Source organism: Rhinolophus sinicus, chromosome 2, assembly GCF_057876585.1.
Source record: "Rhinolophus sinicus isolate RSI-liver-muscle chromosome 2, RSI-T2T, whole genome shotgun sequence".
In the NCBI taxonomy this organism is placed as follows: Eukaryota; Metazoa; Chordata; class Mammalia; order Chiroptera; family Rhinolophidae; genus Rhinolophus; species Rhinolophus sinicus.
The window spans coordinates 173,146,212-173,173,967 of record NC_142502.1 but is presented as its reverse complement, the minus strand read 5'-3'; the positions used below and the strand labels follow the sequence as shown (position 1 = coordinate 173,173,967).

Below are 27,756 nucleotides of genomic sequence, written 5' to 3'. Positions count from 1 at the left end.
CCGGCTGGTGCACGGTGGCCTCGTGGTGGGCTCAGTACTGCCGTGGCGGGTGCTGTGGGGAGGGCGTGCAGGCGGGGAAGGTTGCATGTGGGAGCTGAAGTTCTTGCACGTCCGGTGTGTAGTTGTGAATAAGCATCTTGCCGTACTGTTTAAAATGCATTTTTCACCCCCTCAGTACAATCCTGTTATATTGTGAGGTTTGGAAACAGGCTTGATGTCATCCATAGCAAGTGCTTACTGTTTGTATATTGAGGGGTTGTGGCAGGATTTGATCTCTGATGCCTGTGAATTCCATGTGGGAAGCAACTGGGTAAAACGTAGTTTTAGTCTAGCATGTGCAGATGGGAGAGGAGAGAGGGGTTTCTCCGTGGTGTAGGTCTAAGGCCTGTACCCACCGGCCTTCTGCAGCTGTGAGTCTTTGTGGGAGCTGTCACCTGATAGGGGTTCTAGCATATTTGGAGGATTCCCTGGGTTGTGTTTGCTACCCCTCCACCTGCCCATCTTGCATTCCCTGATCTTGGAATAGAGGAATATCCCAAACTGGTTTCTTTTTCCAGCAGACATCCAGCCAAAGTCTGAGTTGTTGCCCACAGCCAGTAGCTGTATCTTAATAAACATGCCTGAACTTGAGGGCTCCTAACTATTGTGTGTGTACTTCATCGCCAACTTCCTTTGATTTTTTTTTTTTTTTTTTTGTCTGGCTTCCAGATTTGAGTGTCCTGTTAGAAAATATGTTTAAATATCAGCCAGTTAAACTGTACAAGAGGCTTTGGGTTTTACTACTGCAAAAGGAGTAGATGGTTCACTCCTAAAAAATCATGCTGAGGGACCCACTAATGTGGAGTTTCTGGGATTGCAGATAGTGAGAAATCACGATTTTGCTCCTTGACTTTGCTCAATCATGGCCTATTGGCAGCCTCCTCAGAGCCACTCCCTACTCCCATGCCCATCAGATTAGTTTACAGTAGGAAAGATGGCTGTCGCCCTAGTTTTAAACATAGAGATGAAGTTCAGGAAAACTACAGCCCCCATGCAGCAGTGCAGTTTCTTCTGTTTCGAATGCCAGTCTGGGGTTTGGCGGGATGCACCTGCCTGCAGGGCGATGGGAACTGTGGGGTCTGAGAGTTACATTCCTTCTGTGTGGTCCTCTCTGTGTCACATAGCTCACCGAAATACCCGGGCAGGGCAGGAGCAGACAGCTGTACTGGAGAGCTGCTCCTCCTGGGTTGAGTATATTTTGGGAATCAGTGATATACTGGGATGGAGGGTTGTGAATTAAGAAGCAAGAAAATTTGTCAAGGCTAGATAGATCGGGAGCATATGAGTAAAATGTTCCTTTTGCAGTCTGCTGTGGGACAGTACATTTTCAGAGTATCACAGTGGTTTTTATGTGGGTTAATTTGCCTTTGAAATCCGTACCAGTGTTTTATGAGATAATTATGGAATGCCTTTTAAACTGCTACGATTGGGAAACAGAACTAATACCTGTGTCTCGTACATTGCCCATCCGGTTGTTATTGAATATAATTGTTAAGATCCAGGAGAGGGACATTATTTGAACCAAGTTAGACCTAAATCTATGTAATCTATGTTGTGGTTTTATAGCACTATATGTCCTTGATTCTAAGGCAAGGCACATCAACAATTTACCAACAGATTTTAGATAAAATAACACTACCAGATCAAATTATATATGTTGATTCTAAGGTAATCCTAATTTCAGGAACGTGGAAATAGCCAGGAGGTGGCAAGACTTGAAGGAGGGATTTGTGTGTCTTAAAAGTGAGAAAGAGTAAGATTTATAATACTCCTGAGTGTGTAATGATGCCATTACTGACCTATCGTCCTGAGAGTACACGCATTGTGAGGACAGATTTCTTCAAGTCCTTCCCCCAAGCCAGCTTACTCTACTGGGATATGTATCCAAGATGATTGGCTGGAATTAGGCATGGTAGTTGGCTATTCAACAGAGGAAAGAGCCTATGTGGGAATCTAGCCTAAAGCCTTAATATGGTACCCTCCAGAAGCTAAGCCAATTCGCTGGCAGCAAATACCATATGAGCTACGAGGTGTGACACTTAAGTTCGTGAACTTGTCACCATGCACTTACACTGGCAGCACTGTACAAACAGCTCGGTGAGGTTTCATAACCTTGGTATATCAGTGTCTCACAGCTGTGTTTGTGTCGATGTGTGGTAGTGTCTTGCTGAGCAGCATTCATTATTGTTGCATGTTTTTGTGTGCTGTCGTGAGAATGTCTGAGCTTGAATTAGAGCAATGAACAAACATTCAATTTCTTGTTAAACTTGGCAAGAGTGGAAGTGAAATCAGGGACATGTTAGTCCAAGTTTATGGGGGTAATGCCATGAAGAAAACGGTAGTGTAAAAAAGAATTAAACGTTTTTCTGAGGGGAGAGAACGCGTCACTGATGAAGAGAGGTCAGGGCGGCCAGTAACGAGCAGAACTGATGAAAACATTGTAAAAATGTGTGGAATTGTGCATGAAAATCATCGGATGATTGTGAGGAGCATAGCAGAGCAAGTAAACACCAATAAACAGTTAGGAAAATTTTAACTGAAAATCTTGGCACGAGAAAGGTGTGTGCAAAAATGGTCCCGAAGGAGCTCACTGATGAACAAAAGCAAAGGAGAGTCGAAGTTTGCCAAGACTTTTTGGAAAGGCAAGACGATGTTTTGGGCCGTGTTATCACTGGTGATGAAACATGGGTGTATCAATACGACCCTGAAACAAAGCGTCAAAGTGCGCTATGGAAGTCAGCCAACTCTCCACGACCAAAAAAGTTCCATCAGTCCAAATTAAGAGTTAAAATGATGTTGCTAACCTTTTTTGATATCAGAGGGATTATTCATTATGAATTTGTACCAACTGGACAAACAGTTAACCAAGTTTATCATTTGGAAGTGCTGAAAAGGCTGCGTGAAAAAGTTAGATGAAAATGACCTGAACTTTTTGCCAACAATTCATGGCTCTTGCATCACAACAGTGCACCAGCTCACACAGCACTGTCTGTGAGGGAGTTTTTAGCCAGTAAACAAATAACTGCATTGGAACACCCTCCCTACTCACCTGATCTGGCTCAATGACTTCTCTCTTTACCTGAAGATAATGGAAATATTGAAAGGAAGACATTTTGATGACATTCAGGACATCAAGGGTAATACAACGACAGCTCTGATGGCCATTCCAGAAAAAGAGTTCCAAAATTGCTTTCATTAGGGTAGACTAGGTGCTGGCGAAGTACTCCAAAGGGAGTACTTCAAAGGTGACCGTAGTGATATTCAGCAATGAGGTATGTAACACTTTTTCTAGGATGAGTTTGCGAACTTAATTGTCAGAACTGAATTGTACAACCTGAATTTAACCAAGTAACATCTTTCCAAAGCTGAACAGAAAATATAATTTTCTCAACCAGAATGCATCTGCCCCGATCTGTTTACAAACATGTTTGTAAAGATCCAAAGACATGTGTCCTTCCCACTTAGGATGTTAGAAGTGGAGAGGACTTCAAATGGTATAGTTCAATGTCCTCATTTCCAGGTTTCCACGAGACACCAAGGGTTAGGTCACCCGACTAATGTAGCAAGTATGTGAAAATACTATAGCATATGTACATCATGCAAATAAACACTGATGGTTATTACTTGCTGAGTCAGGATTAGAACCCAGATTTCCAGACTAGAGCTATTCTGCAATACCACGTTGCTTCATCCCTCATGTTTAATATTCCAAAGGGTTTTAATAAAAATAATTGAGTAGTCTGTAATTAGCACTGTAGACAAGGGCTTGTTTTACTGTCTGAGATGTTGCAAAGCCAGGCAAAATGTAGTGTCACACTAATTAAATAGTCTTGCAACCTTAACAATAATAATTTTTCCTCACACATTCCAACTTCAGGGAGGTTGTTCTTTTTTAAATTTGTGTTATCTAATATAAAGTAAATGTGAAGGAGGGTGTTTGAAGTCTTCTCAACTTCTTATCTGTGAAGTTGCTGCATTCCAGAAAATAAGGTGGAGAGGGCCGAAAGGGGGCCAAGAGGATTCTCTTCCAGCTCCCAGAATGTAGCCTTTTTTAGTTTCTGGAAGCCATAGGGACCTCTAATCCCTACCTTGGGAAAGTGAGGCAGCCTGGCCTCTAGAAGAAAAAAGACCTGAGTTCAAACCCCAGTCCTGCCACTTCTTGGCTGTGTGGCGTTGGGCAAGTCGTGGGACTTCTGAGTGCCGATTTCCTCACGGGCAAGTCTGGAATGACTGTTTTACAGGGTGGTTGTGAGGACTAAATGAAAGAAAAGAATGTAGAGTACCTGCTTAATAAGAGGTAGCAATCACTTTATATCACTAAAGTATAAAATAAAAAATAATGCTTTCAAAATTTTATTGTGATTTAAATCCATCTTCAGTCCTCAATTCAGTAGCTCCAATCTCCTGGCAGACCTCTCCGTGTGTTTGACATGCACAGAGAGAAGATTTGTCCTATGAAGACCTGGCACTTACAGTGTTATTTCAACTGCCAAAAAAAGGAGTATATGAAATACCCCTTTGTCTCCATGTATTCAGCTGACCCGGTTATCTAAAAGACTGGCAGGGCAGGAGCAGTTGACTAGGAGAGTGCACACTTGGTGTGTTTGTGTGCGTTGTGGGGGCATTTGGTCCTCCAGCTGGGGAGGCCAGTCTGAGGAGTGATCTTAATTTGAAGTGGAAAAGCTGCTGAGTTCTTGCTTGTGAGTAAAGCCCACATGGTCTTGATTCACTTTCTCTTCTATTAGAGGTGTAGCTTTACTTGGTGACTTTGCTCATATCAGCTTCTGCATCCAGGAGCTCTGAAGGGCCAGGGAAAGGAGCTACCCATTTAGGAGGGAAACCTCCTCACTAATGGGCAGAGAGGTAAAGGGAGGTCATTTTGGATGGCAGCGATTCCAGATGGGCTCAAGGCAGAGACCACCAAGTTAACGAACCAGGGCCATTCAGATCAGAGAACATAAATGAATTTAAATTCCTATAAATTTCATGAGGGAAGAAAATACCCAGGAATAGCATCCAAAGACTGAAAAATAATAATAATAATAATAATAATAATAATAATAATAATAGATTTGGTTGTGGAAGAGAAGACTCAAAGGGGAATTTTTACATGTTTCTAGGTATGAATTGTCTAGAAACACATACGTTTTTATAATTTCACAAACATCAGTAGAATTGGTAGTGGTTGTTTTTCAGTGAATACATTTTGGTACAAAAGAAGCAGTTGCCTTTCCATGGAGCCTTCTGTGGCTCCTTTCCATGGAGCCTTTACAGGGGCACATAGGGTTAGACTGCTTCCCTCCAGCAGACCAAGCCAGTTGGCATCAAACCAGGCTCTTCAGGGATGGCAGGACCCTCCAACGTGGCCACTTCCCTGGCAGCCCAGCGTACTTATTGACCTCCTACCTCAACACCTATTCCTAGTCTTTTCATTTCCTTCTTGCGAAGTCCCCTCTTTCTCTTGACCAGTTGAAGTAATCATTACTATTCTAATAAGGTAATTTAATTTTCAACTATGGATGAAAATGGCATCCGACCATATGACCATATGGTCTTCATGAAAACTCCATGCCTCTTACTTAACGTCAAGAGGGCTTGGAAGTTTAAAGGAACCCCAACTGAAATGCTGACACACTATGTTACAGTGGCTGTGTTTTAGCTCCAACCTGGCTGATAGAGCACCCCTTTCATAAAATTTATTAAGTGTTTCTCTTAGGACTTACTGATAAACTATGACAACTTTATTAAGTATTATTGCGCTTTTAATTTTCTCATAAGCCGGTCAGTTGTGTTTCCTAGCCAGATGTCCTGCTTATTATAGAAAGATGACACACCTATCATTTGGACACATGCTCCCTTACCCAGGAATTAGGATGGGTTATGCTGAGTAATCCACTTTCCGTCATCTAGTCTTCCCTTTGGCCCGAAGTACAAATTTGTGTGACAGTTGGCCAAGGTTGGTGAGGCACCCTGGGATGGTTTCTCCTCTGTGTAGAATTGACTGGCCAATACTGGCCTAAGCCACAGATCTTGTTCTCACCAGTACCATGCCCTACCAACTTGGCTAAACTGGCCAGATGTTGTTACCCAACTTTTTAGTATAATATCAGTGTTTTAAGCTCTGGACTTCTCATTTGCCTGAAATAAATGACTTGGACTATCTAAAGTGTTTTGACTCCATGTAAGATTATTTTTTTCTTGAAACTATTTCCTATATATAGGAGATACATACCACTTGTGTGATATGTTTAAAATAACTGAGCAAGAAGCATGGCTTCAAATCTGCTCAGTAATTTGGACAATGTATATCAAAAGCCTTAAAAGGACACATATCCATAAACCATAAATTGCTATTCTGGGAATATTTATAAAAATCAGAGGTGTGTATAAAAATACTCTTACAAGGATTTTTATTAATCCAACATTATTAATATTAAACATTTAAAACAACCAAAAGGATCAACAATTGGGGATTGGTCACATTCATCTAGATAAAATACAGGCATTAAAAATCCTATAGAAGAATATTTATTAGTATCTTAAACTTTTGATACAATCAATGAAAAAAGGATGTAAAATAGTATGTTGAGAATTATACAATTTTTATACAGAAAAGTATGACAAGGTGCTAGAAGAGCATATGCCAAACCATAAATGATTATCTTTAAATAATGGAATTATAAGTGAATGGGTATTTTTCTTAGTGCTTTTAAGTGTTTTCCAAACTTCCCTGTGTTAAGCAACTATAATTTTTATTACAAAATTTTTAAACGAGTGATTTATAGATTCCATGCAGTAGCACAATCTCTACAAAAATCACAAGGTTTTTAATTTTTTATGGTTATTTTGTTTCATTATTGCCATGATTAATTATAAACACTTCTCAAAGGTGTTTCTTTAGAGAGCTACTTCATGTCCTCTTGGAGAGAGAGCATGCCTGAGGTATTATTGGGTGGGCCTGTCACTTAAAATCAGCCTAGAAACTCCAAGTCCATCCATCCAAGCAGTCATCTGTCTTGACTCAAATGAGATGTAAAAAAAATACATGAAAAGAAAGTGTTTTAAGATAGTTTTCTTTGCCTCTTAACTCTTGCTGTTTAAATTTAGCAAGTTTCAGTAACAACCTGTGTACCACAAGGCTGTTTTGGGTAGGCTGTCTTTCCACGTCTTCAGATTTTCTAGATTCCCAGTTCCCCAGTGTGTTGGGGGCCCTATTTGAGCCTTTCTCTCATGTTTGCTGGGTGTGTGCCTATCTGAACGACCTGTTTGGACGACTGAGCCCAGGCTGCTGCAGTCTCCTTTCCCTTGTCTCCTTGGGTATATTCTGATCAGCCATTAGCTCAGAGGCCCTTTTCCTTACAGGGATTGAGAAGGTTGGGTACCGGCCAGTGGCCTGAGCAGAAGCCCTCTGCAGGAAGAGACTGGGCAGCTCCCTCCTTGTTCCACCAGGTCCCTGGAGCTGCTGGCTGTGAAGGGAAGGGCTGGCCTGGCAGCTGTCCTCTCGCTGTGTCTTTCCCATCCACACACACATTGTACATTATCTCAGGGACTCCGTCCAGTGGACTGATACCTGCCTTCTGCCAGTGGTGGAGTCTGCCCGACTCTGAGCACTGGGGATCTGGGACTTAGAATTGAGGGCCATATGGCCTGTCCCACAGCTCAGCCTCTGCTGCGACAAATGTTTGCTAAGCAGGATGTGCCTCTTTTTCCAGATGGTTCTGACTCCCAAAACACCTGTCCCACATGGGGTGGAGGCCTTCCCTGCCGCCTGGGATTATTAGTGAACAAGTCTTTAGGTATGGCTGGCGGGAGACGCTCCACCCATGGAGAGAGTGATTGTCAAAGAAGCATTTATCTTCTCTTGAGGGTGTTGTTGTTGTCGTCCTGGTCACCTTGTAATTTAAATGGTGTTTCCTGACTGGTAAGAACTGAAATTTTAGCTGCTCTGAGTTAGCAAGATCATACTTGGACTGACGTGCGTTGTGTCATGTGAAAGGGGCAGGTCTTGGACCACTGGCTGAAATGAAATATCCCTTCCCATGTGAGGAGTGTTTCACTGAAGGCTTATCTCCGCTGGTATAATATGTACTGTGTAGTCAGACTTCTCTGCAGCTCCAGACTCTTGGCAGACAGCCGCACCTTCCCCCACCACCTCCTTCTCTGCGGGTTATTGCCGCTTATCAGGGATGCTGATTTAGTCTCTGATTTGTTGTGATTTTAGACGGGGAGACTTCCCAGCTGAAAGTTCCCAGTTTGGGCATCCTATTAACACTTTTAAGTGACAAGACCACTGCTAAGTACAGAGATATGTTATGCTGGCCCCGAAATAGCAAGGTGCAGGGTTTTGAGACTTGATAAGACTTGTATTCCCCGGAAAGTATAGTTTCCAGGTTTAGAGGTTATTCATATAAATTTGCATATTGTCTTCTACTGGAATATTGTCTACTAGAATAAGGCCTTATTCTAAGTATATTCTCAATAAGTACTCTCTGTAAGTCCTTTCTGTTTTGTGTTCTAAATCACTGAGAGATGTAAAAGAAATGAGATTCAACCCCTGTCCACGAGGGAACGGCAGTCTGGTTTGGAGATAAGATGGATGTGTGGAATGATGAGTGTGTATGACACTGTCAGATGTCAGTGACACATCTGTGTGCTTTATGGTGTAAAACATGGTCTTTGTCCTTAAGAAACTCAGCTCACATTCTGGCAAGAGAATTGGACACAAAAGAGAAAATCACTGCAACCCAAGGGGATGAGAGCTCCAGCAGCCATGGGAAGGGGTGCTTTGGGAACCCAGAAGGAAGGGTGACCCTGAGCCTGTGTGAACGGGGAAAGCTTCACACAGGGAGACACTGGAGCTGAATGTGCAGGATGACGCAGGCTCCCGCCCACCAGAGGACAGAGGAGTAAGAGCGTTCCAGCAAAAGAAATGAAAGGAACAGTGTCTTGTGTGTCGATAGTACTATAGAGTCTAAATTCAAAAAGGATTCTGAGAGGAAATAATTATTGTGAACTGGAGTAAGCGGAAAAGGCTTCACAAAGGAAGCGGAACCTGAGCTTGCCCTGAAGAGCAGACAGAACCCCAGGGAGGGCTTTCCATGGGGCCAGGCGCAGCCTCCGCGAAGGAACAGCCGGGGATGTGTGCGATGAGGACTCGACGAAGGTCCCCTTACCACACGGAGGGGGCGAGCTGGTTTTGAGTTTGGGACAGCATTGGTGACATTGAGCAGAAGTTAGGACGTTGAAGAGACAGACAGTTTGGAGGGGAGGTTAGTTTTAGACACGGAGAGCTAGAGCTGACAGTTGGAGGCATCCACGTGGAGGGATCACATAGAACCAGAAGCTGAGGGTGCGGTTGGGACGCAGCCGTAGATGTGGGAGTCAGCAGCACAGGCGGGGTGGCTTCCCGGAAAGGGACCTCTCCAGAGGTCCTGGGTACAGAGTACAAAGACCAGAGCTCCAAGTAATAGCTCTGAGAATTATCCGTAACTCGGAAAAAAGTGAAGAGATGTGGGGAAGTTAGGATGGTTTCAGCAGCAGGGAAGAGAAGATGTTGAGAGCTTCAGTGCTACTGGTTTAACTAGACTTAGGATTTACCCAGAAGAAAATCATGATGATTGCTAAGGGTGTCAGTCCAGTAAAACACTGGAAATAGAAGCCAGATTGCATAGGCTTATGGGGAAAAGCAGATAGAGAGAAAATAGAGACGGTGGATAGTCACCAGAGAACAATAGGGAAGGGGAGAAAAGTAGTAACCAGAAGAAGCAGTAGGATCAAATTTTTTCTTATAAACAATTCCTTCACTATCAGCAAACATACGAGTATATAAAATTGTAATAAGCATACATCTTTTGTTTATATATATTTTTGTGCATTAAAATGTACCTCATCTGCAGATTTCTCTCTATCACTCAAATATCCCATTCTTTCTGTGGTATCCCATCATCCTGATGCCAGAGTATGTTTAACCATCAATCTAGTATTGGGCAATGGGGGTATTTCCAACATTTTGCAAGTATAAATATTTCTGCTGTGAACATCACTTGTACAAGTTGCTTTCCTTCTTTTGTGGGTTATTTCTTCAGAATATATCCCATGAAGTAGAATTACAGAGGCAAAGGGTATAAACAATGTTGTTTTTTCTATCGAGATGTAATTGACATATAACATTAATTATATTGGTTTCAAATGTACAACATAATGATTCAGTATTTGTATATGCTGTGAAATGATCACAATAAGTCTAGTTAACATCCATCACCACACAGTTACCAATTTTTCTTTCTTGTGATGAAAACTTTTAAGATTTATTCTCTTAGCAACTTTCAAATATACGATACAGTATTGTTAACTACTTATAGCTATAACTATACTTAATGTATAGTTACCATGCTATACATTACATTCCCAGGACTTATTTATTTTATAACTGGAAGTTTGTACATTTTGATCACCTTCACCCATTTCACCCACCCCGCACCTCGGGCAACCACCAATCTGTTCTCTGTGTCTATGAGTGTGGTTTTTTGTTTTTGTTTTTTTGTTTTGTTTTAGGTTCCACATATAAGTGAGGTCATAATGGTATTTGTTCTTCTCTGTCTGACTTATTTCACTTAGTGTAATACCCTCAAGGTCCACCCATGTTATCATATATGGCAAGATTTCCTTCTTTTTATTGCTGAATGATACACACACACAGAGGGTGTCAACAAATGTATACACATTTTAAGAAAGGAAAAACTGTATTAAAATTGTAATAATATATACCGATAACAAAAGGTAAATACAAGTCACATTTGACTTCTGCAATTACAAGAGCTACTCAAAGTGGTTACCATCAGTGTAATTTTAATACAGCTTTCTCCTTCCTTACAATGTTATACATTTTTTGCCATCCTGTCTCTCTCTATATATGTAATACACGCATACACACCATTTTTCTTTATTCATCCATCAGTAGACACTTAGGTTGCTTCCATGTTGTTTTTAATAGGATTATTATACATTGTTCTCCATGGTGATCCAACCAACTTAAAGAGTTTGATTTTGACTTAGAATGATTTCTGATAATAAAGAGATCTGAGCATGTCTGATGGCAGAAGGGGAAACATTTTTTTGAGGAAAATAATCCAGGTGCAAGAGAGAAAGGGAGCAAATAGGATGACCTAGGAGACACCAGGGAAGAGGTAACTTTGCTGGGGAGGAAAGGAGTCCCTTCCTCGGAGACTGGCAGGAGGAGAGGGCGTGGCTCCTTTTACCTCTGACTTGCAGGGTGAAGTCCAAGGGAGCTGACTGGAGTTCCTGCTAAGAAAAGACCTCTCCCACTTGCTGAGGGGGCGGTGAGGCCTGAATTACCCACTGTGAGAAAGGAGCCTGAGCGTCTGCAAGATGAATAAAAGTCTTGTTGCACAGGGGTGAGGGCTGAGTTGGGCCCATGAATTCCTAATGGACTAAGTCTCTGAAGTCCTCTCGCCTGGAGAAGCAGCAGTGACGGAGCATCAGGACGGGGGTGTAGCTCGGCATGTTTGGGGCAAGCTTTCCGAGGAGGCAGCATTTAAAATGGCAGTGAAGCAGCTGGCCCTGAGGTCAGAGGTGGAGGGAAGCACTACAGATCTGACAGGCGCTGGTTGTCAGCACAATGAGGGGGCAGCGTAATTACAGGCTCCAGTGAGAACAGAAAGCAGGTTTGGAAAATGAGGGATGCACAGTAAGGAGGTTATTGACAGAGGAAGATTTTAATTTTAAAACTGGGAAGAAGCTGTTCTTTTCATTATTTACCTCTGAGTAATGTTTGGATTTTTTTTTTTTTACATGGGCCTGTATTACTAGTAACATTTTTTAAACTACAATTGAAGCATAATTAAAATCTCGGGAGTGGAGCTGTGCCTCCAGGGTGTGGCTTGATTACTCCGAGCTTGATGAAGGAGAAGTGAAGATGGAGGAGGATCCGAGTCTGGCTGGATAAGGTATTAGAACTGCAGGTGTCTGCTTATCAGCCGGTAGCTCCCGTGGTTGCAGCTTGTCACTGGGCCCGGCATCCAGCCACCTGCCCTTATCCACCCCCACACCAGTGGTGTTTAAGACCTTCCCTGGGCTGCACAGTCATGTTTTCAATGTGCTGTTGTTTGGGTCTGGCTGTCTCCAACTCTCTGACAACGTGCCCTACTGAGCCATTCCTCTGTGACTCAAAGTTCTAGGCAGACATAGCCCCTTGCCAGGAACAGTTTTGTGAGTGGAGTGTGGGCTCCATTTCAGCCTCACTCCCCTCCCTGGGTGCTTTGTGCAATGTACTAACTGAGCAACTGTATACAGCAGCCCTGTTTCTTTCGTGCCTGCTTTGAAACTTGGCATAAGGCCCGTGCCTCCTCTGACCCCTCTCCTTCTCACGTCGTCCTTCACCAGCCACTTTGACCCCGATCCTGACCGACACCCTTGGTTGTGGCCTATATTTCACTTGCAGGAGTCACATTACCTTCGTGCCGCACAACTGAAGCCATTTACACAGCTCACTTGCCAGCAGTCCCCGGGACTGCTAGCAGGGAACTGAGCAAGGTGGAAACACGTGGGAAGGCAGGTGCGGCATCCACCTGGGGAGATGGAATAGCGGGCTCAGTGCTCTGCATTCTTCCCAGGCCCTTCGCTGAGTCTGAACCTTGCCTGGAGAGTTTGTAAATGCCTTTTCATTAAAGCCAGGGCTAAGCTGGAGTGTGGCTTCCTGCCAGTGCCTACCGGGAAGGAACAAACAGCTTGCAGTGCAGGCCTCGAGCCAGGTGGGGTAGGAGCTAAGGTGCATTGTTTTGCATGAAGAATTAATGGGCTCTTTGTAAACATAGCCTCCTGCGTTGTTCTTTTCTCTTTTCTCCTAGTCAACCGAGGTGAGAAGAATTGGCCCATGATTAGTAAAATGAAGAGGAAGACTATAACTGATAGCTGCAGTACACTAAAGCACCTTGAACTTGGAGCTAGGAGACCTGGGCTTAGAGTTACGTGACCTTGAACAAATCACATCCCTCCTTAGTCCCTCATTTCCTTTTCTATAAAAGGAGGAATCTTTGCATGTGCTGTTCCCTCTGCCTGGCACATTCTTTCCTGGGCTTTTAGGGCTAACTCTGCTTAACCTCGCATGGCTTAGCCTAAAGGTCATTCCCACAGGGAACTGTGCTGTGACCTCTACCCCAGCTCTGCCCCGGGTTAGGGCCCCCGTGACTGGGTTTTTTATATCGTGTATCACATCCGTTAGTTGGTTGTGACATCAATTTATTGGATTGTAACCATAATTTTTTTAATTAATAGACCAGAAGATATCAGAGTACATTGCTCATAGTAAGAGTAAGAATTATTTAATGAGGCTTTTGTTTTATTATATGTCTGTGTGTGTGTGTTTGTATGTATATATTGGATTCTAATGTAAAATGTATTTTTTACTGAAAGGTTGAAAACCATTGCTTTCAAAACACTAGTCCTGTATTTTTCCTCTACAGCACTTAATGTAACTTATATTGTATACTTATTTGTATGACTATTTTATTACTGATTATCCATTTCACTAGATAACAAGCTCCAGGAGTCAAGGACCAAAACTGACTTTTACTCATCCTTATAAGACCTAGAACTAGTTGAGGCTCGACAAATAGTTGCTGGATGAGTGGCTTTCTGAGGGCTCTTTTGTTGCTGTCACCCTTGGTCTATGTGCTGGTTCCCAGGAGTGAGTAGGTAGTGACTGCAATAAGAAACTAAAATGCTCACATTCATTCCGAGTGGACAAGAGTACGGAGACAGCAGTCCTTGGACTTCTCAGTCTCCAGGTTGGGAATGGAAACCAGGAAGGCCCAAACCAGCTTCCCGCAGAGGAAGTGGGAGGAAGAGAATATTGCTACGTGGACCCCGTTCAATAGGCGGAGTTCATTCTCCAGTGAGAAGGACATTCAGAGACCCAACCATAGAATCTGTGCTTCTGTAAAGACAGTCGACTTGTCTAGTGTAATGGCCCATTTCCCACTCTCCTCCCAATGGCCCATTTCCCACTCTCCTGGGAATGGGCGACTAGCCCCTGACGCAGGAGCCCACTGGGTTCCACGGGGAGACTCCTTTTTTCCACTGAAGCACCGCCACCCTGCCTGTGAGCACTTCCCGAGAACTGATACGCTTCTTGAGGTTTCTTTCTGAACCTAGCCAGTCTGACAACAAGTGGAATGAGCACGCTGTGCCTTCCCAGATATAACAAGCCTCTGATTGTAGCCCAGAGAACTTCCCATGGCCTGGAAGTCTCCATTAGTGAGACCCAGCCAGGCACTGCTCTGGCCCAGCGCTGTTCCCGGATGTACGAAAGGTCATAACTCGAGAGGACTTGCTCCTCTGAGGCCCTCTTGAGAGCACTGGGAACTCAGTGATAACACAGGCATTGTTAAGAGTAGTTAAGAAGATCCGATTTGCCCCTTTATCTTTAAAGTTCATCATTTGAACTCAGATGGTTCTGCCAGCATCTGGCTATTATTCTGTGGAAATTATGTTGCTTGCTGCCTGGAGCAGATGACCTTTTGGGGAGGGAGGAGGGAATAACTAGTTGTTTTAGAGCTCCCACAACTGTTAGCTGAAATACCTTAGTCTATGCATTGCTTTCAGCTTGACTTGCTGGAATTGACAGCCCCTTCTAGGAACAGCCTCTCCAAAGAGGCTGCCTGTCAGCTTCTTTATGAAGCTTTCCCAGGTCCCTAAGCTGCAGTTGGGATGTTGAAGGCAGGAGGCCGGCTGAGAGAAACAACTCAGGAGCCTTTGCCTACAGGTCCCTGAGCAGCAGCTGCCTCTCCCCTCTGCTTCCTTCTCTGTGGTGGGGATTTGGGGTTTGGAAAGAGATTCCTCAGACGGCTGCCACTTCCTCAGTGATTCCACTGAGGAACACTCCTAAGAGTTTTTGCATCACCTGTCTCACTCTCACCCTAATAATCCATGCATCCTAATTTGCAGCCACGCAGTAGTTTTCCCATGAATTTTTTAAAAATTATTCTTAAAAATCACTATTACCTTGTTCATATTTTCAGAGAAACTTTTAAGAATAATGTTTGTTTAATGCCTCTAGTATATAGTAGTCATCAAAAAAAACTTTTTTTTTTTTGGTTAACAAATGTGAGTCAAAATTGCCCTTAAAAATATTTTAAAATGAAAACATTACAGAAATGCATAAAGCAGAAAGTAGAAGCCTTCCATCACCTTGTCCCCAGAGAATCACTGCCACTATATCTCCCACACACATACTAACATATTATTTCTTTTTTAAGACATGGGATCTTACTATCGTTCACTTATATAAAAACTGGAAAAGATAGAAAAGAATAAATAAGAACATGCAAACCGCTTGTAATTCTACCACTCAGACAGCAGTGGCATCAAAGGGTGGTGTCACGCAGGGTGTCAGACGGGGTCTCAGCTCCCGCTCCCCACATAACGCAGGACATGGTGAGGCCAAAAGGAACACCCACGGGGCCATGGATAGGGGAGTCATACCACTGTATTCTCGCTCGTGGCTGGGTTAGACACACAGGAAGCAGGAGCCACATGATCTGCAACCCGCCGTCCGCTTCTCTGCCAACCAACCAACCTCACTTGCTAACTGCAATCTGCTCTTGCTAGCTCAGCCACCATCTTCTTGCTAGCCCCCATTTTCTGCTAGCATAGCCACAGCAGTTATATTAGTGGCCAATGGCTCACTGGTTACAGCTGACGGCCAGCTAGCCACAGCTGATGGCCATCCAATCACAGGTGATGACCATTTACTACCTGAGCCAGCACCTTTCCACGTGAGGCTGAGAGCCTGGAAACTGCACTCCTGGCTCTGTCCCCACAGGTGGCTAGGTGGGTTTTAGTGCTGCCCCCGACCCAAAGCTGTCCAAGTAAACATACAGTCCAAATATAGTATGTCTTAGTGCTACCAGTGTGTCTCTCTCCCCACCATATTACCAGCCCTAAGCCCCTTCATACAGAAAACCTGTTGCCACTATCTCTGTTTACTACTGTGCCCATATTACTGCCTTTTCTTTCAGTTTTTAACTAAATTCGAATCATATCCATTTAGACTTTTCCCAGTAGTCATGTTCAAATCCCAGTGAAAGGTACATGTGGAAAGCATTTCCCATTGCCCAGGTAACATTATATTTGGTTTTGGTTTTGTCCCCAGTAGCACTATTTCCAAGACACTGAAATAACATGTCAGGGAACTTTGCTTTGAACTCATCCCTGGGAGATGCTTTCACTGTGCTGGCGGAGAAGCTAAACCATAGGAGCAATGACCTGGTTTTAAGAGCAGAATAAAACTCTGCCTTAGCTAGACAGACCTATAGGTGTCTAAATGCACAAGATCACTAGCTGAACTGCCTGAGTTTAGGGAAACATTTGGAAAGGAGTAGAAGGGATATGCCCAGGTCCTGCATTTGTCCTTCTCTAGCCTGGGTATCAGCTGCTTCAGTCCAGAGAGAGGTTGTTAAGACATGTGCTGTTGAAACTCTTCCCCACTTTGGGGAAGGATGTTGGCCCTTAAAATCAGACAGACTCCCCCCTGGGCCATCCTCCCAGTTCCTGAGATGCTTCACAGTATTTTAGTTCTAGGTTCTCTTCTCCTTTCTCCTTTCTCCATGTGCAAACATTTCGCCAGGGAGAGTTCTGACAGTGTAGATCTGAGTGGGTGAAACCATTCTCGTAGAAGAACATGGCAGAAGCAGGCTCAGGAAGCCCACTCCACCACCTCAGGTCTGGCTCAGACCATTGCCAGGGCCTCAGGTCAATCAACATAATCCAGAGTGACCTCCGTGAGGGAGAGATCAGAGGGATCCTTCAGCTTAGAGAGTCCAAGTGAGAGGACATATGATGAGTCAGTACATTAATTTCCTATTGCTGCTGTAACAAATTACCATGAATTTAGTAGCTTAGGACAACACAAATCTATTATCTCACAGTTCTGAGGTCGGAAGTCCAAATTCTGTGTTAGGAGGTTAGTGGGTTAAGTGGTAGCTCCCAAAAAGTCCTAATTGCCAGAACCTGTGAATATTACTGTCTGTGACAAAATGAGTGATTAATTTAAGAATCTTAAGATGAGGAGCTGGGGCCAGCCCGGTGGCTCAGGTGGTTGGAGCTCCGTGCTCCTAACTCCGAAGGCTGCCGGTTCGATTCCCACATGGGCCAGTGGGCTCAACCACAAGGTTGCTGGTTCAACTCCTTGAGTCCCGCAAGGGATGGTGGGCTGCGCCCCCTGCAACTAGCAACGGCAACTGGACCTGGAGCTGAGCTGTGCCCTCCACAACTAAGACTGAAAGGACAACAACTTGAAGCTGAACAGCACCTTCCACAACTAAGACTGAAAGGACAACAACTTGACTTGGGGAAAAAAAGCCCTGGAAGTACACACTGTTCCCCAATAAAGTCCTGTAAAAAAAGAAAAAAGATGAGGAGCTTATCCCAGATTATCTGGGTGTGCCCTAAGTCCAGGCAGAGGGAGTTTTGAGAGAGAAGAAGAGACAGTGTGAGCAGAGGCAGAGATGGGGGTGATATGGTCAGAGCCACTGAATGCCGGGAGCCACCAGAAACTAGAATAGACAATGAACAGATTCCCCCAGAACCTGCAGAAGGCGTGCAGCTCTGCTGACACCTCGATTTTGGACTTCTGGCCTCCAGGACAGTGAGAAAATAAATTTCTGTTGTGTTAAACCACCCAATTTGTGGTGATTTGTTAATACAGCAAGCTGAAATCAAGATGTCAGCAAGGCAATGTTTCTTCTGGAGGATCTAGGAGAAAATCTGCTTCCTTTGCCTTTTCCAGCTTCTAGAGCAGGGGTGTCGAAACTGTGGCCCGCGGGCCAACTGCGGTCCATAATCCATTGTTAATTGGCCCGCAGCAAATTCCAAAAATATATTTAGTTTACTTAAGTAAACCAGGTGAGGCAATACGTACTTCACCTCGAGTGAGTGGCCCGGCTGTTTGTGTATTTTACCGCATATGGCCTTTGGTAAAAAACATTGAAAAAAGTTTGGACACCCCTGTTCTAGAGGCTGCCCTGCATTCCTAGGTTTGTGGCCCTGCGTCACTCCGACCTCTGCTGCCATCACCATATTTTCTCTCTGACCCTCCTGCTTCCCTCTTAGAAGGACGCCCACCTGGATAATCCAGGATAATCTTCCCGTCACTAAACCCTTTTTAGTCACCTCTGTGAAGCCCCTTTTACCACTGAAGGTGACATATTCAGAGGTTCCAGGGATTAGGACTCTTTGGGGGCCTGCCACAATCTGTATAATCCTAACGGGTGTGGCTAGGAATGGTGGGTCTGTTCACAGCATTCCCCAAGTGCTCACATTCGATGCTGCTCCGTGATGTAAGAAAGGCTGCATCACAGGAAACACTTCTTTATGCAGAGGTAGGAAACATGAACTCCAACCCTCACAGGTTACTCGAGGCAGAAAATATAGAAGGGCCAAGGTCAGCTGTGCTAAAATGATGGGGGTATGAATGTGAGCTGGACGAGGTAACATTGTTCCTTTCGGTTCCTGAGCTGCTGGTGAGGTGTGTGCCTGGGCTGGGGCGTCCTCTCCTCCGGTGCTTATTTATCAGGCAGACTAAACGGAACGGGCCTGGAAGGGCATTCCAGGTAGCCGTCAGTCATAAAACGGGTGCCTGTGGAGACACAGCCCCGGGAGGAGCCAGAGGATGTCCCGAGCAGTATTCCTCGTACTAGGAGTAGAGGTAATGGGGCAAGTTCATTGCACAGGGAGAGCTACAGGGCCTGTGGGAGATGTTAGGGCTCCTCTCGTAAAAGGTGGGAGTCATCCATGGGGGTTGTGGTCAGAGGGACAGTAAAAAGCTGAAAAGCCACCATTTGAAACCTATTTCCAGCTAGAGGCAATAATTCAGGAGGGAGCGTCCCAGTAATAGTTGCTCTTGAAGGCAGGTGTAATTACTTGAGGCAGTTCGAATCTACATGAAGCCCATCAAAAGCAGAGTTCCCATTCTGCTGATCTCTCTAGCTCTGGGAAATAATAATTTCTTCCTCAAAAGTAAATACACCTTCCCCCTTGGAGAGGATGGGAACGCATTAATTATTAATGTTTATTTTCATATTTACAGATGAAAGGCATGTGGACTTCAAAGAAGTAGAGTAGGGGCTGGGGAAGAGAATTCTCAGCATTAAAATTATCTGCTAGAAAACACTCATGCCTGTTTCGGGAAAGTTTTTAGTGGTTGAATATAAAGTTGGAGAATTTTAAAAAGAGATTTGACAACCAGTAAAGGGATCAGAGAAGCGTCCAGTAGGACAGAAATGTCTGTGTTCCTAACCACTCAGACTCATTGCGAGGGCCAGGCATCAGACAGAGGTGTCCTGCATGCTCGTGAAACATGAGACGTTATGGAGAATACCTCAGAAACCTGCCACATAATGAGTGGCTTAGTTCTGCTTCAGCTCCTCTTTTCATAACGCCAACGTCTGAAACTCCAATTAATGAATTTCTCTTTAAAAACAATCAGCTTGTTAGATGCTTGCTCGCATTTAGAGCATAAACCTCAAGGTAGGGGACAAACAAGAACCCATCATCCTGGGGCCACCTCTTTGCTGGATGACAGTGCTCCCACGTCCTCGGCAGGCAGGCCGGCTGGAGGCCAGGTTCTAACAGCCAGGGCTGTTGTTTCATGGGGTGTCTCTGGGCCACTGGCTGGAGCAGCACAGATGAGGCAACACTGTCTTCCACAGGATTGGCATCCTGGCTTGGTGGGAGGGGAGGTTCCTCCTGGACAAGTTTTAATGCAAGAACATTCCAGTGTCTCAGCAGCCTGTGCTGTGTGAGATACTATCTGTCCTAGCCTCTAGCTTGTTTTTTTAAATTTGCATATATGATTGTCATTTAGCTGCTTTTTAAATGGTGGCAGAGGAAACCAATTAAGTGGTCATGAATAGCTGTGACCTTTCATTGAAATTGTTTTCAGCATCCATATGGGATGTCAGCATATTTCGTTATGTTTGTTCCCCAAGTTGCTTTATCACAACATCCTGGAATCCAACCAGAAAGAAAACTGAAACTTCTGGAGATGAGGGAAAAGTGCAATCTGAGAAACCATGCTTCCCTGTGACTCGGCTGACTGCTGGTCGGGCCACTGACAGAAGCAGGTAAATGGGAAAATTTCGTGTGTCTTCTCTAGAGCAGGGTAATCTCAAGTGTGGCCCTGCGACTGTCACCAGGAGCAAAACATGCAGACTCCTGAGCTCCTGCCCAGATCTGTCCCTCTCCAGGCATGGGCTCCGGAATCTGCGATAGTAATAGACCAGTCAGGGGATTCTTGTGCACCCCAAATTCTGAGAACCTCTGCTCTAGAGCGTGTCCCTTCTTGAGGTACACGGGTCAGTCTTGGCTTGAAGGGCTCTGTCCAAAGCCAAATGTGACCCTTGCCCCTCCGTAGCAGGAAAATGGTCCTGCTCCTCTGTATCCCCTGGACCTAGGAGTGAGTTGTGCACTACCTGAGCACCACTGTATGCTGTGAAGTCCCAGGTTTCTTATTCATTCTTACTGTCAGCCCGGCAGACAGCTTCCCTTCAACATTTTCATAGACAGCCATGCAATTACAGCACCCTTGTCTCCCAAACTGACACAGAAGCGAAGCCTTGGGATGTCACTGTCTTTGCCTCTCTCATTCTTTGACAGCATTCTGAAGTTTTCCTTGACACCCTTAGAAGAAAAGTCTCTAGGGAATTTCTGATGGCTGTTTTGCAGAGCATCATGAAACACCCACTAAGCTCCAGAGCCCCAGGCAGCCCCTGATTAGTGTGGTCAAGGGGAGAAGTGACTTCAGCTGGGCACGATGCAGGCTCCTTTCCAGACACTGCCTTGATTAATAAGAAAAGCAATACAGGGTCCATGTGATTCAGGGGAGAGGACAATACATACTACCACGAACAGAACAAAAGGCAGGCTTGAATTCTGTCCTCAGCTTCAGTGTCGTCTGACCATGGCAGGAAGGGGAGCTCTCTGGGTCCTCTATTTATCCTCCTATAAAACGAGGGTATTACCTGCTCCCATTGCCCAATCATGAGGGCAGTGTTGGGAATACTTTGAACTCAGATGAAAGAGGATATAAAACTACAAAGTAAAGAGTTGGTGTAGAAGAGGATGCTGGAAGACTACGTCTGAGATGGCTAAGGGAGAGCAAAATGTAAGGCTGTCAGGATTTTCTACTCTGCTACCAGGGGGACGTTCTGGGCCCCCTTTTGCCTTGCTTGCGTTGTGAAGGCTGGTGTGACGACACACGATCGTAGAATGAGAGTTAGCCTAGTGTGGTGGTTAAGAGCAAAGATTTTGGGGTCACCAACCTACTGAATCAGAATCTTAAGGTAGAGGATGGAGCGGCTGCAGTTTTAAGAAACTCCCAAGGTAATTGTGATGCACCTCAAAGGTAGAGGAGTAAGCATGTCCTCACCAGACCAGTGATGGTCCCCAGAGAGGCTGTGTGTTTCCACACCTCCCTGACATGCTCAGCCTCTCTTTCTCCCCTGAACCACCTCTCCCTCTCAGCCTCTGCCCCATCATGCATCATGAGCATTATCTCTTGACTACTTACTGTGTTTCCCCGAAAATAAGACCTGACCGGAAAATAAGCCCTAGCATGATTTTTCAGGATGACATCCCCTGAACATAAACCCTGATGCTTCTTTTGGAGCAAAAATTAATCTAAGACCTAGTCTTATTTTCTGGGAAATCCAGTACTATTAAGTGAACTCCAACTCTTTCTTCAAGGCCCAGATCACCTTTTATCCAAAACATGTCCTCACTTTTTCAGAGAAATTAATTATTCCTGGATGCAAAAGTATATGCAACTATCAAGCAGAATGCGGTGAATATCTATACCTTGCATGGAAAAGTAACCATGAATTTCTAGAGGGAAAAATGTCATAGAATATTCACATTTTTATTCTATTCTTCTTTAAACAATGGAACAAAAATATGTATATAGTTTGAATTCGTATATTAAGAGGTCTGAAAAATACATACACCGGATACCAGGGAATTTTGCTTTTTTATTGTACACACATCTGTATTATTTGAATTTGAATACCACTTTTGTAATTTTTCAAATTCCATAACAATGGAATTGCTCAAGTAGTTACCAGGGCAGAACTGACTGAGGTTACGGCCCTTGTCTACGGCATTACCATTACGTGTCTATCTCCTCTGTGAGCTCCTTGATGACGGGGGTCTCGTCCTGTTCATCTGTCCATCATCTGTGTGCAGCACGTCCCTGACATGCAGTGGGTACACGGTGTGTACTTACTGAATGTAAGCGATCTAAGAGTTTGGGTTGATCAGCCCCAAGGACAGTCAGGTCTGCTGCTGAGGTACAGCCTCTCCATCAGTTGGCATTTCGTCCTAGTAGAAGGACAGTAGCAGAAAGGAAGTGATCGTGGTGGTTGCACCAATCCTGCCTACAGCCTCGATCACAAAAGAAAGAGCTTGATGGTGGTGTTAGGGAGCAGAGGACTTTGGGGGTGCCAATTGACTACCAGTGGTCTGTGGGTCACTGCCAATTCACTTGATTAAAAGTCACTACTCCATAGCTATGATTCCTGACTGCCTGCTCCAAAGTAACCCCAACTCTTTTTAAAAACAGGAAAAAACTCCCCATTCACTTTGGAGAGCCCTGCAGAAATAAAACATGGGTTCATTGTCACACCGTTCCCTTAGTGTCACCTTTCTGTCTCTGTCCCTCCAGATTCCTGCAATCATGAGATTGCTTAAATAAATGATCTCCGGAAGGCCCTGGCCACTCACAGGCATCCACTCCCAGTTTTACATTTCTCGGTCAGACTCTCAGACTCTTACTCAGGCCGAGGTAAACAGGTAACAACTGTCTCTGTTCTTTCTGCTCCACTGTACTTAATGGGCATTCCTCCTCTCCTTCCCTTATTGACATAACTCACTGTTGTAAGTCAAGCTAGACTTTTTACCTTGATCTTCTCAGGCCACACATGGGAGAACTGATTCCCTGTCCTTCACCACCACCACCACCACCACCACCACCACCACCATCACCACCACCGTCTCACACACATCCTTCTTTTGTGCCAACTTCCTATGAGAAACAGAAGTTATAATTATTGAAGCTCATGATTTTTGGAAATCAGAAACTGTTCTTACTCTTGTAATGAAGGGAGAAGAATAAATGAGATATGTTCATATTTGTTTTATTTACATCTAAAAGCTATAGCAATATTTTTTTTCAAACATTTTATTTTTAAAGTCACATTTTAGAGGAAACTCAACAACTCATTCTCACTGAGGAATGTTCTCAGATAATTTTCTTTTAAAATACTGATCTATCCTAGGAGTTGGGGATGGATTCTTTGAGGGGGAGGGAAAACAGGTCACTCCACAAACATTAAGCACCTACTTTGGGACATGCTTTGGAATTACAAATACAAATGTGAGACACTACGCCTGCCCCTAAAGTCCTGTTGTAGGTTTAATACATGCTGCTGTAATTCGGTACAAGTGGGTGTGACTCCCTGCCCAGTGAGATGGCCCAGTTGAGGACCAGTTGCCCTCTGCCCCTTTTTCAGCCTCACTAACGCTAATGTTTGCTGGTTCTTTATCCCACTGCCGTAGGCCCAGCTTTGTTTGTTTGTCCTCTTCACTGGTTGGGTCTGAAAGTTCACATCTTCCAGGAAAGCCAGAACTGTAATGGAAATCTTGAGAACCATGCTCTCCTAAGTAGGGATGGGCTTCTCCCACAAGACAGAGACTTATTGAGAACATTGGCTTAAAGGAATGCTTCAGGGATACCCCAGGATTTGGCTGAAGCCCTACTCTTTGCGGGTGGGAGCTGTCCAACATTTCAGCATACTTTTGCATCTGCCCGCTTTGAAAGAAATGCAGTGGCAATCTGTGTGCCATGTTCTAAGGGAATTGACACAATTCCCGACCTAGCCCCTCATGTCTTTAGATTTAATACTTTTATGATTAACTCTCCTTAAGGTCACTGAGCCCTGAGAAAACCTACTTACATTTATTTGCTCAGGCACATTTGTACGAGAAAGTAAATTTAATATAGCAAGGGATATACTTCTTTTGTGGTACCTTGAAAATCAGAAAGGTAATCAGAGCTTGCTTTGTGAGCATGAAATCAGAGCAAATAAGTTGGAAGACGTTAAGAAATGATACATCATCCACACTGTGGTCAAGCTTGATTAATTCTTCCTTCTCAGAACAAACACAGTACAAGGGATCAGAATACAAATGTCAACTGAACAGAATGCCATTCCGTTGGACAATCTTAAAATTACACTAACATAGTTTTACTTTCCAGCCATCCTTTTTTCTATATTCCCTAATAACCACCCCCTCTGTTTATAATTGCCTTTACAACCAGATTCTACAGCATGACATGCTACAGCTTTTCCAAGTTTGTGGCTTATTTTGCATTGACAGAGGTGCTGCCTTTTGACGTCTAGGAAGACATATTGGTCTTTTTTACAGTATCTCCAAGTCACACTATTCCTCCTGATAGGTAATCCTGTCTATAACATACAGAAATGTGTTCTCAGGAATCAGCAGACATTTTCTATAAGGGCCAGATAGTAAATATTTCGTGCTTTGCAAGCCATACAATCTCAATCAAAACTACTCAGCTCTGCTGTTGTTATTTGAAAGCAGCCGTAGACAGTAGGTAAAGAGGAAGCATGGCTATGTTCCAAAAAGAAACTTCATTTACTAAAAATAATAATAATAATAAGGCTTTAGCTCATAATTGCCGACCCCTGCTTGTTAGGGGTCATCAGAGGGGGGCTCTTTCTTGTTCTTTCCTGACTTTGTTCAGTCCTCTTATCATAAATATTAATATGAGGGTAAGTCTTCAAAAGTGGTTTTCACTCTCCCCTAAAAGGAGCAGGAATCCTTAGAGAAATGGCTTTTCCAAGACTGAGGCAGGGAAAGAATAAGTTGAGCTTGAAACATCTTACTGCACAAGAAAGTAAAGAACTTCTCCAAAACTGTTGGGGATGTGTCAAAAAGGCAGAGGAGCCAGCTGGAAGGGGCTTCCAATGGCCACTGCTGGGACAGTTTCAGCATCAAAATAATCATGGTAATATTGGACACTTAAAAAAATAATAATAGTCATGGTAATGTATTAGAACCCACTGAATAAAATAACCTATGAGTTTATATTGATATAAAGAGATAAATGAAAAGATAAATGGGGGAGGAAGGGAAAGCTCTTACTTAAAGATAGTGTTAAGAGAAAAAAGTGGCTGTCAAACAGGTTGGAAGGCAAATCAGAATCACCTGGAGAGCTTTTCCCCATAACTGAGCCTCTTTCTACAGGGGTGTGTGTGTGTGTGTGTGTGTGTGTGTGTGTGTGTGTGTGTGTGTGTGTGTGTGTTTGGAAAAGCTCCCCAGGAGACACTGCTGGGCTGGGAAGCAAGTATTTCATTTTTCTGACCTCCACAGAGGACAAGCAAGGGTGTTGGGAATGGGTGCTGAGTCAGTCAGCCAACAGTGCCAAAGAGCCATTACTTATTCTTCAAAAATATCGCTCTCTTAAACAGCTGTCCAGTTTAGATGTACCGTGGTTTATTTAACAGTTCATTATTGTTGATCATTTCACTTGTTTTCAGTTTTTTATTATAAATACACTTACACTTAAAGTTTTATACCTACCCATAGTTGCCGCTTTAGTATAAATTCCTAGAAGTAGAATTAAGGTCAAAGACTACATAAAATATAAAGGCTTTTAATATAATATCATTTTTTAAATCAAATTGCCCTCCAAAATGATTGTAGTAAATGACACTCTCACCAACCGTGTTTAAAAGAGTATATTTCCCTGCACCCTCCCTCAATATAAGAGGTTTTTGTTTGTTTATCATTAAGCTATTATCCTCTGAGCATCATGTGGATTTAACTTTGCATTAGCCCTGACCAGACTGTGACGTGCCCAGAGCGGGACACCCTGAGAGCCTCAGCCAGCCCCACCCTCTCCATCGCTGGCAGGACTGCAGGGTCCTGTGCTCCTGGGAGGCTGGTGTGGGTCGTCTCCTGACAGGCATTGCAGAAGACTTGTGATGCTTCTGTGAGCATGTGCCTCACTCACCTGCCCTTATTCTGAAAGTCCTTTCTGCCCCTGTGGAGGCATCATTCGTCCCATCTGAATCCTAATTCAAGGCCATCCTGGCTTATCTGGGATTGAGGTGCACCTGGGATCTGGCCTCTTTTGAGACAGCCCTCCCTACTAGTAACAGTTCACTCTTACCTGATGTACCTCAGGTAAGGTAGCTTGTACTTCAAGGTAGGTAGGCCTACTTCATAATCTGCAATAAAGAGGAGGCTAAGAAGACAATATTGGTGGAGGGGGGGCGATGTGGCTGATTAACTCAGTTAGTTAGAGCGCGGTGCTCTTAACAACAAAGTTGCTGGTTCGATCCCCACATAGGCCACTGTGAGCTGCGCCCTCCACAACTAGATTGAAACAGCTACTTGACTTGGAGCTGATGGGTCCTGGAAAAACACAAATAAATAAGTTTCTTTTAAAAAAAAGAAGACTATCAGTAGATTCTAGGGGGTATTTAAATAATATTCAGCTGATTTTGCAACATGCTGCAATTTTCTGGGGAGGTGGTCAAAGGAGTAAATTATCCCTACACATCACTTTGAAATAGTTATTATCTAGTCAACACTCCTCATCGAACAGGAGTCATCCTTGAATGAGAGGATTTCTCTGGTCAGATTAGCTCTATGCACATAGTAGGTGCTTAAACATTCCTATGTGTAGGCACATATTCATGTGTGAACAAATGAGTGAATGATGAATCCAAGCGAGACTTGTGCTCAGTGCAGGAACATAGGCCAAATCCCAGGACCTCACCACCACCCCTCTACAATCAGAAAAAGAAAGTTCCAGAATTCTGATTCCAGGAGGGAAATATTTAAGGATCCTATTTCAGTGGTCCCTTGAGGACTTGACCCTGACCTCCAGAGAGGTGACAGGCAAAGTGTGAGATGCTACTGTCAATTACTATTTCTGTGAGGGAAAAGAATGAAGAGAAACTGAAATTTATGTACATGTGAGATCTGGAAAAATCTTGGCTATAATGAGAAAGAGAAAAAAAGCAACCCTGATTTCCCCTTGAGTGGCTAGGGTTTTGGTTCTTAAATCAAGGCCCAATTTTCCTCCTGCTTGAATTATCTAACAATCTCTTTTTCCTAGAGCAGAAACCAATGTGCCAAAATGACCTCATGGAGAACATGACATCTAAAAGTAGGGTAGCAGGATTCAAAGTATTACTGCAATGAATAGAAATATGTGGGGAGAAAGTAGTAAGGTTTCATTGGGGGTAAGCCCATTTCCTGGGAAATGGCGTGTGTTTTCAGTGAGCTACAAATATACAGCATGAAGAACCATCAAATGTAAAGGAGACCCTAAAACCAAGTGTGCAGAAGCCCCCATTAGCTTAGCTGCTAGGGCTGTTGCCCATAGGAGAAGTACAAGTCGGCTTTTCCACATGTCAGGAGAGGCTACAGTAGAATGTTGATGTCTGATGAGTCTCATGGAGTTGAGTCATAACAGGAAAGGTTTGTCTAGATCTCACATGTGCACACAGGTAGAAATGTTTATGATAATTAGGTAAGCCCAGAGTAGGAAGTTGTTGAAAGGCTAATTTAACTCACAAAAGACCTCTTCATGTTCAGATTTCCAAGGAA

General features: G+C 43.9%; 1 protein-coding gene across 2 annotated transcripts in view; it reads left to right on the top strand.

Moving 5' to 3' along the window:
• Window positions 1-27,756, top strand: part of MAPRE3 (microtubule associated protein RP/EB family member 3) — a 44,280-nt gene that overhangs the window by 789 nt on the left and 15,735 nt on the right. The gene's annotated exons all lie outside the window — the stretch shown is intronic.